Source organism: Hylobates moloch, unplaced genomic scaffold, assembly GCF_009828535.3.
Source record: "Hylobates moloch isolate HMO894 unplaced genomic scaffold, HMol_V3 SCAFFOLD_3, whole genome shotgun sequence".
Classification (NCBI taxonomy): domain Eukaryota; kingdom Metazoa; phylum Chordata; class Mammalia; order Primates; family Hylobatidae; genus Hylobates; species Hylobates moloch.
This window is the reverse complement of record NW_026652278.1, coordinates 171,078,487-171,097,922: the sequence shown is the minus strand read 5'-3', so window position 1 is coordinate 171,097,922 and position 19,436 is coordinate 171,078,487. Positions and strand designations below refer to the sequence as shown.

The 19,436-nt window shown below is 36.7% G+C and overlaps 1 protein-coding gene across 6 annotated transcripts in view; it reads right to left on the bottom strand.

Moving 5' to 3' along the window:
- TENM3 (teneurin transmembrane protein 3) overlaps nt 1-19,436 on the bottom strand; it is a 1,044,221-nt gene that overhangs the window by 174,433 nt on the left and 850,352 nt on the right. The window lies entirely within an intron of this gene.

Sequence of the window (19,436 nt, the reverse complement as noted above, 5' to 3'; positions counted from 1 at the left end):
TTTTTTTTTTTTTTTTTTAAGACGGAGTCTCGCTCTGTTGTCCAGGCTGGAGGGCAGTGGTGCGACCTCGGCTCACTGCAAGCTCTGCCTCCTGAGTTCACGCCGTTCTCTGCCTCAGCCTCCCAAGTGGCTGGGACTACAGGCACCCACCACCATGCCCGGCTAATTTTTTGTGTTTTTAGTAGAGACGGGGTTTTACTTTGCTAGCCAGGATGGTCTCGATCTCCTGACCTCAGGCGATCCACCCACCTTGGCCTCCCAAAGTGCTGGGATTACAGGCGTGATAAAAATTCTTTTAAAAATTAGCCTAGCATGGTGCCATACACCTGTAGCCCCAGCTACTCAGGAGGCTGAGGCAGGAGGAATACTTAAGCCCAGAAGTTTGAGGCTGCAGTGAGCTGTGACTGCACCACTGTACTGCAGCCTGGGCAACAGAGCAAGACCCTGTCTCAAAAATCAGTCAATCAATCAAAAAATAAAATCACCAGTCTTTGATATTTTCAGATCACTTTCTAGTATGTAAGTAAAGAAAGAATTAGTAAAGATTGTTTAAACTGATGTATTTTGAAACTACTTACAAACAAATGGTGTCATTTTGTGCAGACTGACTCCTTCAGGTAAAATTAGGCCTCAAAATAGATATGTGAAAATATACATGTAAAAATCTCTTAGACATCACTATGATCTATGTCAGCATATTTTCCACAGCAGAGAATATTTGGTCTCAGATTTGGTATAATTCTGTTAGTTTTGGGGTTCAGAAAGGACACCCTCTTTCCAAGGGCAACAATGGCTCTTTCATTGCACTGTATCAAACACTGCCAAAGTGTATATTGTGATTGTGTCTTTAAGCCCAAGGACTTCTTTTTACCCACTCTCAAGGTCCAACACAATGGTTACTTTATGTTTAGGACTCTACAAATATTTAACGAAGGAATGGAATACTGAAATTCAGCTATATGGAGGGTAGACAGTGAGCTTCCGCACAAGGAAATTATCATCACCTAATTCTCTATAAAGCACACATTTTTGTGTGTCATTAGTCTCTTCCCATCCTGTGACTCTGCCAAGTCATACAGCTTTGGGAATATGCTTCTCACACATAAAAAATTCTGCAAAAATTACTATCAAAAACATATGCTTTTGACCTGGCATCCACATGAGGTTTGTAGAATAAAGGCAGAAATTTTCTTTACTTCTCAGACCATATTTGGGAATGAAAAAAAGTGAACCTGTGAGAATATTCCCCATTGTATTCAGCAATAAAGCAGCAGCCGCGGCGGCTTCTTTTTAACACAGAGCACACCTTTTGTTCTGATGTTTCTAATGATGCCCTGCACGGAGCCTGCCTCCAGTTCCTCAGCTATTTGTGCCACTGTTTTCACTCTGGTGATGAGCTAGAGAAACACACTTGAAGAGAGACTATCAGAGACTGAGATGAGGAAAATCAATTTCAAAGCCCAAAAGACAGCTGGTGCAGAAGGTCACTGAACACTAACAGTTGCTTTGTGGCTCTGGAATCTTGAGGGGGATTCTATTTAACAACAACAACAAGAAGACAAGAACGGTGGAACTGCATTGCGTCATTAACTTGTAATGCTATGTAGAAACTAAAACATATATAGGAAGGATGACTCTACGTTAAGCGCAATTAATAGTTGCTCTTATGTCGTCTTAAGTTGAAAGATTTGTTTCTTTGTTGATCTGGCTTTAGAGTAACCTTTTGATGTTAGCTTTTACCTCTAATCTAGCTTTTTTTTTTTTTTTTTTTTTGAGACGGAGACTTGCTCTGTCGTCAGGCTGGAGTGCAGTGACGTGATCTCGGCTCACTGCAACCTCCGCCTCCCAGGTTCAAGCGATTTTCCTGCCTCAGCCTCCCAAGTAGCTGGGACTACAGGTGCGCACCACTACGCCCAGCTGATTTCTTTTGTATATTTAGTAGAGACAGGGTTTCACCATGTTGGCCAGGATGGTCTTGATCTCCTGACCTCGTGATCCGCTTGCCTCGGCCTCCCAAAGTGTTGAGATTACAAGTGTGAGCCACCGCACCTGGCCTTCTAGCTCCTATTTTTAACCCATTCCATGATGTATACCTCTATCGGTCACGTTGCACACTGACTGAATTTCCTCACCTTGTTTGCTGTCCCCATCCCTGCCTTCTAGGTCACTGTTTAGTAACTCTGTCTTTTAAGTCTCTCTAACTGCCAGGCTTTGGGTAATTTTTAATTACTCTTCTTTCCTGCTCCCCAACCCCCACCCCCGAGTAGTCAACCTGTCGGGGGATCCTGCAGTCTTTCCTTTATAACATTTCTTTCTCTTCTTTTTCTTTTATTGCTGAGCAGAGAAGTTCTGTGTTCTTATACCTCAACTTCTTTTAATCTGCTTAGCGGAGGCAAAAATAACATTTTCATTTCAATTTTTTTTTTTTTTTACCCTCAAATGAAAACATCATGTTTTAAATTTTGGACCCGCACAGTATACTGAATCACCTCTATTTTTCAGTCAAAACTTCTGTCTCCTATCTCAGGCCACTTACAATTGCTTCTTATGATTTGTTTTGCTTTTTTTTTTTTTTTTTTTTAAACTCCATCTCTTAGCAGGCATGCTTTGTTCCTTAGTAGCTGTTTACTTTTTGATTGATTTTGTCTTTCAAAGTAATAACCATAAAACTTACCATCATAAGATTTTTAGTGGCAAGATAATCAGATTATCAAGGAAATTTGAATGTACTTTTCTATATCATATGTAATATTAATATATCAAAGCTCATTTTAGAAGATGCTAACAAAATTAAATAAGTCATAATACATAATTAAATTGAAAGCTTATAGGAGTCACTAGGAAAAATGTGTTAATACTGGTCTTTTGTTCAGGGGATTAATATAATCATTTTATCTTTAATATCAAGAATACAGTTTAATAAATTAGAAATTATAGGGACCTAATTGAAAAGCATCCCTGGAAAATGTGTTATAGCATTATTCAAAGTGGTTTGAGTCATTTCCTCAATGGGAGATTAGCATAGAAAATAAAAATCAAAAAGAAAGTGTGTAATACTGAATGAAATAAATTCGAATTAGATTAACTTCATAAGCAGTTATCTTCATAGAAAATAGTTTGTTTTCTTCAATGTTTTATATAGTGTTAAAAACATTTTTAGAGATTAACAAACAGAGCAAATAATTAGGATAAAGAGAGTGTAGTAGTCAGTGCTCAGCTTCTGTCCCTGAGGCACTGCTGAAACTTTTATTAGTGACATACAGACACCTGGAAAAATACTTACGTTGTATAGTAACATCTATTATATCGTATAGGGAGAAAGGCACTACTGCACAGGAAATGTTGATGCTTTCCTCCTCTTATATTCTTTCTTGGACAAAGAGAATCATTTACATTAAACTAAAAGTGACCTGATTAAATAAAATCCCTTGATGTCCTGCTTTCTACTGACACATGTAGGTAAATCAATAAAAAGTAATCTAGAATATAGATTGCTTTCTTCAAATTAGATGTTTTGATTTCAAAGACAATGTGTCAATAAGAAAGACTGGCTATGTTTGGCCAAATTTACAACCTTTTCAATATCCAAAAGTTCTCACTTAAGAGCTGAGGAAATTTTAAGGTATAGGTTGCTCTTCCTTCCGGCAAAATATAACTTTCTGGATTTAAGAGGCTTATTAAAGGTCTCACAAGATTTCCTCAACATCAAACGACTTTTCCAAAATGACATTTTCAGATCTAAAGCAAATGAATCCCACACTTGTGGATTAAATTTACCTGGAAATATATGAAGGCTAAAATTAACTACTGAGTTCAAAATAGTTTTAGTCACTTGATGATATCAAGACAATGGGCGGTTTGCCTAGAGTTCATTTTAAGATAAGATGAAGTACTGTAAAAATACATAACACTTAATTGTTAGTGTGTGTTACCTTCCATAGTGCCTATTATTACTCACTTAATTCCTTGTGGTCTCTAATTGGGCATTTATTAAATATCACAGAATCAGCCCAAAATATGTCAGTATGTATTTGAAACAAATAATGTATCTGAAAGATGATATTAACTATTACCCACGCATTGTGAATGCTTAAAACCTGTTTTTATCATAATCTTTAGGATTTTCACTACCAAATTCTGAATTTTAAGTTCCAAAGCCAACTGGATTATCTGTTAAATGTATATTTAGCGATGTGTTCAAAACTAATTAAAAAGCTGAAAAAATAGTTTATTTAAATAATGTGCTTTAGAGAATGACGAAAGGAATAGGAAATTTCTGGCAGCTATTAAACAGAAAACTAAAGAAAAAACCCCTATAGAAAATTACCCATTCTTACTCAAGGCTGGGTTCCTGTTTATTTTCCTTACCTTCTGGCAACTGATTCTCAATAGACATCCAGAGACATCTAGCACAGTTATTCACTCTGCTCAAATGCCTAGCTATTTGGAAATAATTCTCCAGCAGCCGAGGATGCTGGCCCTCAGAAGCTCTGTAAGATTCCTGAACTGAAAGACCGCAGAGGCTGCTGGGAATCTTCCGGGAGAAGCCCACCCACACGAGCCTCTGCAGAAACTTGCAAAAGGTGTTCTGCAGTGACCTATCTTTTACATGAAAACAGTTCAACAAGACTGATATGGAAGCGCCGGTTTTGGTAGGGCTTGTGAACTGCTGTGGTAAAGGGTCAGAACACCAACATGAGCAGAAATGCAACTGAGAGACCATTCCATACATTAAAGCGGTAGGTTTCAAACTTTAGCTTACATCAGAGTAACCTGGGGGGCTTGTTAAAACAGTAGTTCTGGGATGAAACCCCAGCAACTGATGGGGCTGCTCCAGGAACCACACTCTGAGAATCACTGCAGTAAGGTATTAGGATATCAGTTTCTTAGCTTAAGGTTAACTTCAAGTCTCCCTTCAAGATTGTATAACGAATCAGAAAATCAATTCAAGACACCTGCTTAGAAAGTCACTGCTGGTAGCTCACTTCGAGTAGTCAATTTAGAACAGATGAGTTACACAACGCTCAATCCATTGGATCTCAGAGTCAAATGGCTTAAACATTTTTCATTGCTTTATGTCATCTCACTCTTTTTTTTTTTTACTTTCAACATCCCCTTTTCTTAATTCTTTCCTTTCAACTTCACCTATTAGTTAAGTTTTCCCTAATCAGTTCCCTTACCCTTTCTAATGTCATTGTTACTTTTAAGTATCTACCTTGTGTACTGGCTTTTACTTCATCTCCAAATGAGATACCAGCATCTATTTCCTTTTGGGTCTTCTTTATGTTTCATAATATCTACATTTCCATTTGCATTAAAACCACTCATCAGCACTCATCTTATTTTACAAGTACCTTGGCTAAGGGGTTCTCTTTCCTTTTCTCTTGGGACTCTATACTTGGATTTCTGAGCCACATGTAAATCTAGTTGATACTTTACCTTGGGCATTTACAACTTCCCAAAATGCTTCACTAATTTCTTCACAGACAGAGTACTATTTCTCCACTCTCAACCTTTCTGGCTGGGGTAGTTTTTATATATTCTTTTTTCCTCTAAAAACCTGTTTCAATTTATTACCTGTATGAAAATTTCTATTAAAAAAAGAGCTACTTCTAATTATTCTCTTTACCTACTACCAGAGATTCTTCTGAAAACTCAATTCTAAATATTTAAATGTAATGGGTAAGCACACATACACAAATATAATCTCTTTTCACTTTACGTATCTGCTATTTTGAGAAGAAATATATATGTGTGTGTGTATATATATATATATATATATATTTTTTTTTTTTTTTCTGAGAAACATGCCTTTTCCCTAACTCTTCCTTCTTTGAAACTGCTGAGGACAAAGTAGTGACAATCAGGATGATGCTCCCAGTGCTGGCTGCAGTGGACGCCCGCCATACTCTCAAAAAGGCTGCAGCAATGGTAGCTTCGGATCTGTGAAACAACGTGAAGAAACTGAAGTCTTACTGAGGTTGGAGGGAGCAAAAAAACCAGTGTAACTGAAAAAAATACACCACACTGAATTCTCATTGTTAGAGTTAAAGAGAAAGTGTTTTATTTCAACCTTTAGAAATAATTTTAAAACATGCTTTCGAGAGTGTGTGCAGGAGAACTTAAAGAGTAATTAAGTGGTATGAGGAAAGTAAAAAGTAGTAGGAGGACTAGTTTTTTAATTAACTTTTTCGGTGACCACTGGCAGTAGCTTTATACTTGACAAAAAAGCTGTAACTAAAAAAATAAAAATGAGCAAATGGGATTTAAAAAATAAAAAGGCTTGTCTCAAGGCTTGATTAAAAAGATGACACAGCTAACAAGTAACAAATAATAAAATATACTCCTAGTAAGTCGGTAATAAACTAAAATTCATTATTTTTCCTTGAATTTTGATCACTGGATTTCTGCTAACTTTTAAAAAGGATGATTCTAGGAAAGGCACATAAGTAAATGTCTATGTGTGTGTGAATTTTCTAAAAATTGGCCATTTTGTTCAAAATGGACTTTCTAATATAAAGGTATTAATACTATAAATTTAATGATAAATGTTTTATAGCAAGTAATATACTATGTATACTATGCAATTATAAAAAGAAAATATTTTAGATTCCCACTAAAGTGCCTCTTCTATTATTACCCAAAATTAATTCTGGTATGCATTTTAAAAATAAACAGTTTAAATAAGAAAATAAGCAACCAACATTATAATGTAAACTATGTATTTTGATGGGAAAACAAAAGAACAAATATGTAATGATTCTAGCTGTGACACCGTGAGTTAGTGAGACTGATAAACTACTTCTTCATGCTGATAGCATGTTGTGGTCTCAAATCTATTACACTTTTGAATTGATGTGCTATTATCTTTGGAAAACTTTCACATTAGGAGGTGATCCCTGCAAGACAAATGTCTTAAATGCAAAGCTTATAAACAAGATACATTTCACTGCTGCTACCTGAATTAATATGACCTATTAGTAATTGCACAAAATATGTTTTCAGACAAAAAATGGTTTTACTATTTTATATAAAAATGTGCAATATGAATATATTAGTAATTACACATTTTGGCAATTGCCTTTGTATCCATTTATAATTATAATGAGTATGATAACATGTTCATAGTAAGTATAGCATTACGTGTGTTAACCAAGCTCTGAAAATTGGGAGCTAAAATTCTAGAGAGTGTTAAGAAGACTGGGGGAAATATATTTTTGTGAGTTCTGTACTGCCGTTCACACTTACTTCTCACAGTCTTAAGTAAACGGGAGAGTTATATACAATTTAAGTATAACCACAGCTATATAAAATGTATAGGACTACAATATGAAGCAAAATGTTTCTATTATGACTTATTTTAACTTAGACATGTCTACAACCAAGTACTAAATCACATCATAAGTTTTGTTTGGGAATGTTAAGAACTGAACAACAGGACTAAATATACAAAAAAAATCTTTAGCCATTATTAAGACTAAAATAGCTTTACAGTCTTTGTTTCACGTTTTGGTTACTTTAAGGAAGTATCCGTGTCATCAAGTATACAAATCTGTACTATATTCTTACATGTTTTAATATATCAATTATGCCTATTGTTGGCAGTTATTACACACTAAATATATTAAAATTTAAATGGAAATGAAAAAGACCATGTTAAAATTCCTATGTGCTATTTGGACAAGACTTCATCTATTTAATTATTAATTCATTTAATTATTGATGGCCATCTATGCTTAAAATTGTTCACTAAAGTTCTTTCTATAAATACAAGAAAGGAAGCGTAAGCTAGATCAGGAGAAGAATTTCAGGGGTGGTTGTTAAGTTTATGAAGAATAAAAGAATTTCCGGCGGTAAGAGTTGAGAGTTGTTGATGGCATTCTAGTAAGTCACTAATCTGATGTGTATGTGACAGTGAACAAGAAATGGATGACAAAACAAAACAAGGCAGAAAACAATCAGTTCAAAGAGTGAAAAGGGCTTCAGTGAAGCTTACTGAACATCTATTTGCCAGGTGCCAAGAAAATATTATCATACTTTAACTTCACAAAATTCCCACAGAGTGTGTGTGTGTGTGTGTGTGTGTGTGTGTGTGTGTGCGTGTATTATAGAATCTACTTTTAAAGAAGAGGAAATTGAGACTTACTGAACTTGTCAAAGGTTAGAAGGAGCAGGCAAAGCCAGGTCCTTCTGGCCTCTAAATTTATGCAGTCTTTATATCAGGTATGCATTTTAACTCATATGCAAAACAAACTAGTGAGATAATAAGGTATTCAAACTCTATTTAATTACATATCAAACTTGTATTTTTCTCCTATCTAAAAATCAGAAAGATATTAAGCTTTTATAATATTTTATGCACTGATGATAGTGGAACCTATACTCAGTCTTTCTGTTGGAAGGGTCTCTAATGTCTGAGGATCCTGAGAAAAGGAGAAGAGGAGTTGACAGTGATGCTGTCATCTTTTACTTTCTGCTGAAACTCTGTGTGTGTTTAAGTAAATACGATATTCCGCACAATGTTTTGGGATGAGTTGTGGTGTAATCTTGAATTTTTTTTTTTTTTTTTTTGAGGCCAAGTCTCACTCTGTTGCATAGGCTGGAGTGCAGTGGTGCAATCTTGGCTCAGTGCAACCTCCGCCTCCCAGGTTCAAGCAATTCCTCTGCCTCAGCCTTCCCTGTAGCTCGGATTACAGGCATCCACCACCATGCCGAGCTAATTTTTTGTATTTTTAGTAGAGATGGGGTTTCACCGTGTTGGCCAGGTTGGTCTCAAACTCCTGACTTCAGGTAATCCGTCCACCTCGACCTCCCAAAATGCTGGGAATTCGGGCATAAGCCACCACACCTGGCCTGAAAATCTTTTTTAACTACATAAAGGTTAACAAGGTATCTCACAGCAAAACACCCAAAGAGTTTAACCTTAAAGATGAATTAAATATACAAAAAGGAGAAGAGTTCAATTTTGCTGACCCGTTCTATGGTGACAAGTGGCTGTCAAAAGTATCTTATCACGAATATATTTTTGAAAAAATCAATAATCTGTCCCTCCAAGTAGAGGAAGTGTTCAAGAATGATAAAGACAGTATAGCTTCTCTAAAGAAATTCTTAGTTCTGAGAGAATATTTTGAAAATTTACATTTGGAAATAGTCCCATCAATATATGACTTTGCTGCAAAATAAATGTACGTCATCTATAGCAATTTTTTATTTTCTAAACTGCTTAAAAGTCTGCTAACTCATATTTTAGTGGGTTTTGCTCTTATTTACTTAAAATGTGAAAATGTAGTAGCTACTGATTAGCTTGTTAGACGATCAGAGTAGACATCAGAGAAATTAACCAAATTTCAACACAAATGTTTACATAAATGTTAGAATTGAAAAATATTTATGGTATGATTAGTATTTAATAAATAAAGTTCACTTATATTTAATAATTATAAATATATATTTAATAATTAAATACAACATTAAATGAATAAGTGGAAATAAAATTCTGTAAAATTGTTTTAGTTCATCTTTTCAATTTTTTATCTGTGTATGATAACAGGCACAAGCTTAGTAAATTGCTACATGTGCCTAATTTAAAATGTAATAAATACACATATTTGGGGGTTGAGGTTTTGTTTTTTTCCTGTCAAATGTAATAAAAAATTTTTTGGAGATCATTACAAGAAAAGGTAATGAACTTATATTTGGAGACCTGTCATCTAGCTGAGTATTGCCACTAACTAGTCATGTGACCTCAGGCCAATTACTAAATCTCAATGGGCCTTAAAAAGAAGATAAGGCCAGATGTGATGGCTCATGCCTATAATCACAACAATTTGAGAGGCTAAGGCGAGAGCATCACATGAGCCCAGGAGTTTGAGACCAGCCTGTTCAACATAATGAGAGACCCTGTACCTACAAAAAAAAAAAAAAAAAAAAAATTAACTGGGCATGGTGACATGCTCCTATGGTCTCAGCTACTCGGGAGGCTGAGGCGGGAGGATTGCTTGAGCCCAGGAGGTCAAGGCTGTAGTCAGCTGTGATCATACTACTGCCTTCCAGCCTAAGAAACAGAGTAAGACCCTACCTCAAAAAAAAAAAAAAAAAAAGTAACATTAGTTGGGCATGGTGGCACACACCTATAATCCCAGCTCTTTGGAAGAAAAAAATAGAGAGAGGGTCTCACTTCGTTGCCCAGGCTGGAGGACAGCGGTGCGATCATAGCTCATTGCAGCCTGGAGCTCCTGAGCTCAAGTGATCCTTCTGCTTCAGCTTCCCGAATAGCTAGGACTACAGGCACACGCTACCAAACCTGGCTAAGTTTTTTATTTTTTGTCAGAGGTGGGGTTTCACCATGTTGCCCAGGGTGACCTTGAACTCCTGGCCTTCAGTGATCCACCTGCCTCAGCCTCCCAAAGTGCTGGGATTACAGGCATGAGCCACCACACTTGGCCAGATTAGATAATCTTTATGATCTTAAATTTGCTCTGGGATAGAATCTATCTTTTTCAAAAGCAGGCAAAACATCTACAGGTCCTTTGTAACAAACTTGAGTTTTTCATATTGGTATACTGTAAGACTAACAAATATTTCCTGCATAAATGAATGAATGCATTTGGGCTTTATTTTATGAATTATCTCTAACACACCACTATCTCAGAGAATTTCTTTCCCATATTATCACCGTTACGTATTATCACAGTCATTTGTTTTTTCTAAAACAAATTCTCTTTTTAAATATTTACTTCATAGTTTATCTCTGTTAGGAAGTCAATTAAGTTGAGGATTTAGTGATTATTCTTACTGTCAAAAAATCTGCAAAGGTAAAAAGCTACCTAATTGTCACAAAAATTAATTAACATGTAAGTTCTTGGTAGCTATCATTGCATTTTATCAAATCTTTATTTCCTTGGTAGATGTCAATTTACCTTTGTAGTTATAAATGAATTATTTTTCCTTTAAACACATAGCATAAGAAAAGAATAAAAAGCAAAGAAACTGAAGCATTAGGTACTTTACATGACATCTTAATGAACCCTTATAAAGTCTTTGTGAAGTATTACAATCCCATTTTATGGAAATACAAGATAAGAATGTATAATTACCCTGGCCAAGGTTACACAGCTAGTAGGGTGTTGAGATTTTAATCCAGATCCGCCTGTCCCCCAAACCAATGCTTCTTCCCACACACCATGACCAGACAGTAGCAATATTATATTACTGTGAGATGTAACTGGAACAATTTCTGGTAGCAGTATTTCAAGTGGTTCAGAATATGAAGTGAGATGCTAAGAAAGCATAAAGAAGGTTACAGCAGAATCAGAGGGGTTATCAAATAGAATTGATTAAGTTTAGTTGGTTAATTGCATGTCCAAGAATTTAATCTTACAGTATAAGAAGAAAGAGTTCTCAGACTGGTGTAATAGAAAACAGACTTTACTTCAGGTTTGAAATTAGTGGAGAAAGAAAGCAGGCAAAAGCCTGTCAAGGAAAAAATAAAGGAATGCAGAAAAAGATACACAATTATCTTTGACAGGATGTATATTAATTGGTGATGAAACCAGAGAATGAAATTCCAGAGAAAAACACAGTCTTAAAATTAAGGCTGGGTGTGGTGGCACGCCTTTACTACCAGCACTTTGGGAGGCCCAGGTGGGTAGACTGCATAGCAGACCCAGTCTCTCCAAAAATTTAAAAAACTAAAAAATTACCCTGTGCACGTTTCCATCGTGGAGTGGCCTCCCAGCAGGCTCCTCTGCAAATGGTTCCTGGCCTAGCATCCCCAGCCCCAACCCCAAGAGTTGCCACCGAGGTCCCACCAGCCTGCAAGCAAGAGCATGGGCCATACTCTCCGGTCCCTCCAGCCTCTTGGTTGGGGCCACCCACGGCTACTATCTGCACTGGGTTCCACTTCCAGCAGCAGCTCCTGCGGCAGCACCGAGTGCCATAGGGAAGCCGCCCCGAGCCCCTGGCTGACCCAGGTCACTGGCGGGCGAGCTCCTTTCATGGCCATGGTATTTTTATGGTCCGCAGAGCACCCGGGACCTCCTAGAACCCCTGCAGCAGGACCGCCTATGGCCTGGCTTGGGGACGTCCCAGAAGGCAGTCCGATGGCCTGTCCAGCAAAGCCAGTGCTGGGTCCCAGCCCTGACCTGAGCGGCCACCCCCAAACCCGGGCCTGCGGAGGCGCTAGGCCGCCAGAGCCCCTCCCCGCCCCCACGGACCCTGCAGACCAGGCGGCTGCAGCAAGCGGACAAGCAGGGCGCTCTTTTACATCAACACAGCTAACACCAAAAAGGAGACAGCCCTCCTCACTGTCCCAGCGCACGTGAGCTCTCCTGACACCTGTAACTTTTCACCTCGCACCTCGCGGAAAATAAACGCCAAGCAGCGAGTAGACAAATAAATAAATGATAATAATTAAAAACTAAGAAATTAGCTGGGCACCGTGCCATGCCTGTAGTCCACGCCACTCAGGAGGCTGAGGCAGAAGGATTGCTTGAACCGGAGATGGGAGGTCAAGACTGCTGGGAGCGGTGATTGTGCCAAAGCACTCTAGCCTGAGTGACAGAGCAAGGCCCCGTCTCAAAAAAAAATCAATCAATAAATCAAATCTTTAAAAAAATTGAATACAAATTGATTCCAGGAAAAAATAAAATCACCAGGTAGCAATGATGTCAAGTGGACATAAAATATGTATGCATACATATGTACAAATACATACACATACACAAGTAAAGAGGACTGAGACATACTTTTACAGACAATACTAGTGAATGGTAAGAAGATTTTTAAAAAGCCTCACAAAACAGTTGCTCGAGAGGAAGAGAAGTGCTTTAGAATGACAGGTCATTTTCAGATGAAGATAATGGCTTAATCGCAATCACTGACTAGGACCAGAGTAATGGCACAGATTACCTTTTACACTGTTCACGTTCAAAAAAGTGTGACTCAAAATGTGTTAGAAGTAATTAACAATTCATTTCTATAGGTACCATGAAAATTAAGATGATCATGTGTGAACATTTTATATAGATTACGGTTATCCAAAGCCAAACATTATCAGAATATACAGTATTTGCAATTTATTGAAATTACGCTTTCAATATCACTTAAGGCCTATAGCAAATGATTAATGCATACTTTCTTGGTGTCTTAATTGCTATTAAAAAGAAACTGGTTCACTCCAATTAAACAAAATAACACTCCCACTCTATTGTACAGTACTTTTATCATGCACAAAAGACTCTAAAGCGTTCAATACCTTAAATAAAACTGGGGTCTCACTTCTGAGTGATGTGAAGACAATGCATCTACGAAGGCTTTTATTGATTCATTCCAAACATTTATTACTTTAGTTAATTAAATGTTTCAAGGATATGAATAGTTGCCTTTCATTATTATTTGAAGATTTTTTTTTCTTTTCAAGAACAAAATGAACAGACTTGGGGTTCCTACCTACAAAAATCCACCTAGTTTTTGTTAAGCGACGGGAAGAGTGAGAAAACTAAGAGATTTTAATCTAGTAAAATTAACCATGGTTTAATTTTATGTTTAGCCTACCTAACACATAAAGATAAATTAGACAAAAATATCCTGGTTAAGACAAATGCTTTTCTTATTGTTTGGAGAGACGAGAGCCACTTTATGATGAAAGGTATTAACCAGTGGGGTGCCCTTCACAATGGTTGCTATTACCATTTGGTCATTATTTTAAAAACATTTATGGAACACCTAGCATGTGCCACGTGCTCTACTCACTTTATTTCATTTCACACTTATAAATTATTTTTAGGAGATATTATTATTGCATTGGAAACTGACCTCACATTTAAATAGATAGTGAAAATGGTGGATGCAGGATTAAAAACCAGGTCTCCACAGCATATACTTTTCTCATGACGCTAAACTGTGATTTGTATCCCTACTATATCCACTAGGTTTTAATTAGAATATATATCAATACTGACTCCTGAGAATGACCTTCATTTGAGAGCTGCTATTGGTCTAGAACCTTCTTTTGCACTTCAATTACTGGCATGATGTCCACTAAACAATCAGGTTGAGGCTATGGCATTACAAGTGGTTAATAATAATCTCACATTAAAAAATCAGGCTTTTACTCTCACTTATCTTAATAACCATCTTTGAATCTTTATCTCAAACTTTCCTAGAATGAAGCCTCTACTTCAGCCTAAGAGAATGGTTTTGGAAACCCAAACTGTAATGCTGCTGGAGACACAGGGATGTTTATTCTTTGAGTAAATCCAGGACCACATTTTATATACGCTACCTTTTTTTTTTTTTTTTTTTTTTTTTTTTTAGAGAGTCTCCCTCTGTCGCCCAGGCTGGAGTGCAGTGGTGCGATCTTGGCTCACTGCAACCTCTGCCTCCTGGGTTCAAGAGTTTCTCTCACCTCAGCCTGCCAAGTAGCTGAGATTACAGGCGCCCACCACCCCACCTGGTTAATTTTTGTATTTTTCGTAGAGACGGGGTTTCACCATGTTGGCCAGGCTGGTCTCAAACTCCTGGCCTCAGGTGATCCACCCACCTTGGCCTCCCAAAGTGCTGGGATTACAGGCGTGAGCCACCACGCCCGGCCTGCTACCTCTTGTTCTCTTGATATTGTGATAAATGTTCTCTTGAAACTGTGAGAAGAAAATTAAGACAAATATTTTATGTATTATTTTAGGAGCTACATATTTTAGAGGCCAATAGCTTTTTCTGTGAAGGAGGTCAATAAAAGTTTAAATATTTGCTCTTAGTTAGCAATAGAAACTATTGGAAATGTTCAAGTCTGGAGCCTTACCTGCATTCAACCTGCCTTTCTCGTTTCATTTCTTATTCTTATTTATCTAAGGCATAAGAAAATTTGGACTTAAAATGAACTTTACTCTTGGAAATAAAACTTAGTATGGTAATCACACGTCCCTCTTTGCCTGGGACAGCTATCAGTTTATGCTGCAATTCCAGGGTAACTGTTGATACGGCCCCTTCTCACTCTGCAAGTGTCGTGGCTTTAATAATGAATTATATGGTCACCACAGAGCTCAGGCACTGAATTAAGCTTACAATAGCTTCTTCAATTATCCTCCCCTCTCTGAGACAAAGGTTTTTTTAGCCAGGGCTTGAAATAGGCCTTAAGTATTAACAGCACACAGCAAATTCTTGTACTTTATATCTCCCTCTTCGTGTTTCTTCCCATTCTCACAAATAAACAATATCCCTTCCCAGTCCTTTTAAGAAATACTAAGTTATAAAAGGTGCCATATTTTAAGAGACTTAGAATCCAAGTGATTTTTTACTATTCATTAGTATCTAATTTAAGTTGACTTTCTCTCTTTTTTTTATTTAATAAATGATGATGGTGAAACTTTAAGAATTTCCTAGCATTGGCCCAGGTCCAATTTTGAAATTTTTGTTCAGTAACCTTAGGTTCTTCATTTTTGGACCTCTTTTCCATATTCAGTAATATTCCCTTTCCCCACAGGTACCCTTGTGTCTCCCCAAGCTATCTTTAACAAAAGCATATGGCATCAGCATCAGTCAGTCAACCTTAGTCATCAAGCTACCTTCCCAGGCATATTTTACTTGAAGTTGTATCTTTAATTATGGAGGATTCCACTACTTACTGCCTCACTAATGGTAGTTAATTAATTATCAGTAAGTGGGTGGAGGTACAATTCTTCAGCTGGGAAAGGTTTCCTCTGGGGCGGGAAAGCTACCACGTATAGGATGCAGACACACGTCAGCAAGGCTGACTCAGACCCAGTGAATGTATGATTGTTTTCACTTTCCCTACAACCATTTTAAAGAAGATAAAAAGGGAAAAAAGTATAATATCTTAGTTTAGTAAACAATATCTCTGTTTAGGTATTCTATTTTTTTAACAATGTTAACAATTGATCTCACATTAATGCGGCTCAAGACATCTCAATATTGAAATAAAAAATGCACTAATAGTCAATTTAATATGCAATTTCATACATTAATAATTAGCAAAGCATTACTGAACTAGAAGGTAAAAAGCTATGGGAACATAACTAATGAACTATCCATGCCAAAGTAGGCGTCATAATAAAACAAGACTTTAATAAATCTTTTATTAAACGGCTACAAATGAACCGTTTTGTTAACATCTAATAGGTAACTACTAAGCTATTTAATTCACGTATATAAATGAGGAACTTGCAGGCAATTAACTTTACAGTTGCTGAAGGACAGGGCTTCTCAATGAGAGTTACTGTACCATACCTTTAAGTGCTGCTGCTATACTGGGCCAATTCTAAGCTTTTCCTCAGCTGCTCTGTATTCTTGTAGCAGCTATTATTACATACTGAAGCAGCTGAAGTATAAAATAAACAAAGGGCAAGTTATAGGCTCTCCAATGCCCTAAAAGTGAATGATCCAAAGTATAACAAATAGTGAGTTCAAAGAAAAGGAATTTTCAGGAAAATTATAAGCAAGCACTTGGTATTATACACAGGGACCGATTGTTAATAGGAAATGATGACATAATAAGGAGATGCTTATGAACTGCAAAGGCATTTTTGGATCTCAGTGTGATTCTAGGAGATCTGAAAGTCACTGGAGATTACAGACCAGAAGTATTATATTCACTGAGTGGGAATGTACAGTACACAATCATATTGACTGTCTGCAGCAGGAGCAAATGTTAAATTCATTAGAGAAAGGAAATAAACATTTTTATGGAAGCAAGAAACTGCCTGGTGAAAAAGAATGCTTTTGAATAAATCAAAATGATAGCTATACTGAAACATATAGGACAAAGTAGAAAATCCTTTTATGCCTTTTCCAGCAATTCACATAAACTGTAAGTCTACAAATCACTGAGATTTTCAAGGTTTATTACATGCCATTTTGTAACCAATTACTATCAATTTGTGTTGAAAAGAGAAAAGGGGGAGGAAATAAGAGAAAAATATAGAGATTCTTATTGATGTGTAACTGAATTTGATACTTCATAGCTTATAACCTTTAAGTGGCAGTTTCAGAAAAAGTGAGAATTAGCAAAATCGATATATATACATATAAATTGAAATAATTGCCAAAGATGAAACAATACACCAGATTAAAAAATAGTTAAAGGCAGACAGAAGTCTGGATAAAGCTGTTAATATAGCTGAAACTGAGTCTGAGAATCATACTCAATAGGGAACCTTAACTAAAAAAGGAAAAATCAATGATAAATAAGACTGGTTCTTCACCTCTAGAGTTCCAACCAAGTGAGACTATTAAAGAAACCACAGTAGTACTGTGTCAGTACAGTGTGAGATTTTCACATCACTGCTTAGCTTCACTCACTGAGTACTGCAAGTTGAAATATCATTTCTTTTGATTAGCAACACTGTAAGATGTGAACTTTGGATAACGAGAAAACAACAAAACCATACTGCAGATTAAAATTTGTTAGCATAACAACAAATTTTTACATTAATTATTCTGTATATTTATTAGTGAGACCATATCAGCAGTTGATTTCCTCCCTGAAACTCATAAAACTATATAATATTAATTCCACTGATGATTCATTAATGGCATTACTTTGAAATGGAAGAAAATCTCAGTAACTACTCAGCATGGGAGTGATTTCTTATACGGTCTGAATATAGAGAAACCAGCTACAATTTCACATATGGCTACAGTGGATTTTCTTCTAACCAACTACTTTCTTTCTTTAAAGTCCCATCAATCAAAATTTCCAGTGCAATAAGACGAATAACGAGAACACATCTTACTCTTCTCAAAATTATTCCAAATTCACTGTAAGACACGGTTTCATGGAATGCTAACTCTCCTACTGACAGTTTTGGAGGCTTTTGTGTTTTGTAACATCACTAAAATTAAACACGTTTCTGAGGATTTAATTTGACATATTTCATAAATATTTGTCAAAACAATTATTGTCAACTACAATGCAATTATCCATATTCAATTTGATGACTCAACTGGAAAATTACTTTTTCCCTAATAAATTTTTTCCAAATGACAATAGTGAATCGGTGTTGATTAGTTGTTCAGTGTGTGCTAATTAATTACACTGGGTAAATTTAGGTCTGTGCTAATAACCTCAGGAAAAAAAAAAATCTGTATACACGACTCTGTGTCTTAAGTGAAGAGAAATCTGTTTGCCTATTTTTCCTGTTCTTTATCTTCCTAATTTCTCCCAGAAGAATGTTCAATAATACAAAATAAACAATAAAACTCAACTACTCGTGGCTGATATAGATAAAAAGATGAGTTCTTTAGAACCTTGTTCTTAGGTCAAGAGTGAAAGAAAACACAGAAAGACTTTTATTGTTGACAACTAACTGTGAGGACCTCCTGCTAGCTCATCCTCAAGGCAGAATGGGTTGAGACTGTACACCTAATGGTGGGAAATAGCAATGTATTCATTGTGAGACACTTTCTTCACCCCGAAGCTAATTTAAATCCAAATGTTAACCATAAGCTCTAGGGCAGGACATTTTGGGGGACAGTCTCTCAAGGTGTCAAGAGCTCTCTATTTTCTGGCTTTTCTATGGCGATAACTCTTTTTCTCCAAGCCTAACGGAAACCCTGGGTCAGAGAAGAAATAAAGAATAAGAGGAACGTTGGGGGAACCTTGCCGCAAAGCTGCCAACAGAAGACCAATAAAGTAAGACACCACTGTTGGTTGTGCAATACATAACTACAAAGGAGACAGTGACTGTTAAGCTCCTGTCCAAAGAAAGAAGGCGAAATTTTATATGCCAGGAGATCCTGAATAATGAAATGGATTAGCTCAATACAGCTTTTGCTGACCTATACTTTTGTATGAGCAGATTACCACCTGTCAGCCAGCCTTTGCGAGAAGTCATAACTTTGAACCTCAATGAAACACTATGCTATGTGTACAGAGAAGGACCACTAAACTGCTGGAGCCTCTAGAAGACTGAGAAGCTCATGGGCCATCATCTATGAATGAGGGCAAAACTGTTTTGTATAGTTGCAGACTACTAGTTGTACGGTTACAGTCAGAGGATGGAAGTTTCAGGGATGGAGATTTCCGTTCATTGTAGGGAAAAATTTCCTAATAGAACTGTGTCAGGATGAATGGATTGTCTTAGGAAATAACCCTGCAAGGAACTTCAGAGAGTAGGTCCTATCTGCCTCGTACTGCAAGAAACTACAATATCCTTAACAAATTGTCATCTGATTTGTGCTTATGTGTTATACTTGGGGCTCCACTATGATTATATGATGTAATGAACAAAATATAGTCTGAGAAAGTACAGAAGTCTAGAACCAAGAAGATGCTAGACATGTCCACTGAATCAAACTACATGCAACTGAGAATAACATTTTACATCTCTGTCCTTTTCTCCACACGCCTGATAATGTGTAGATAAGAAAAAAAAACAGTGGTAAGGGAAAGTTTCACTGAAGTAATTTATCCTCATCTC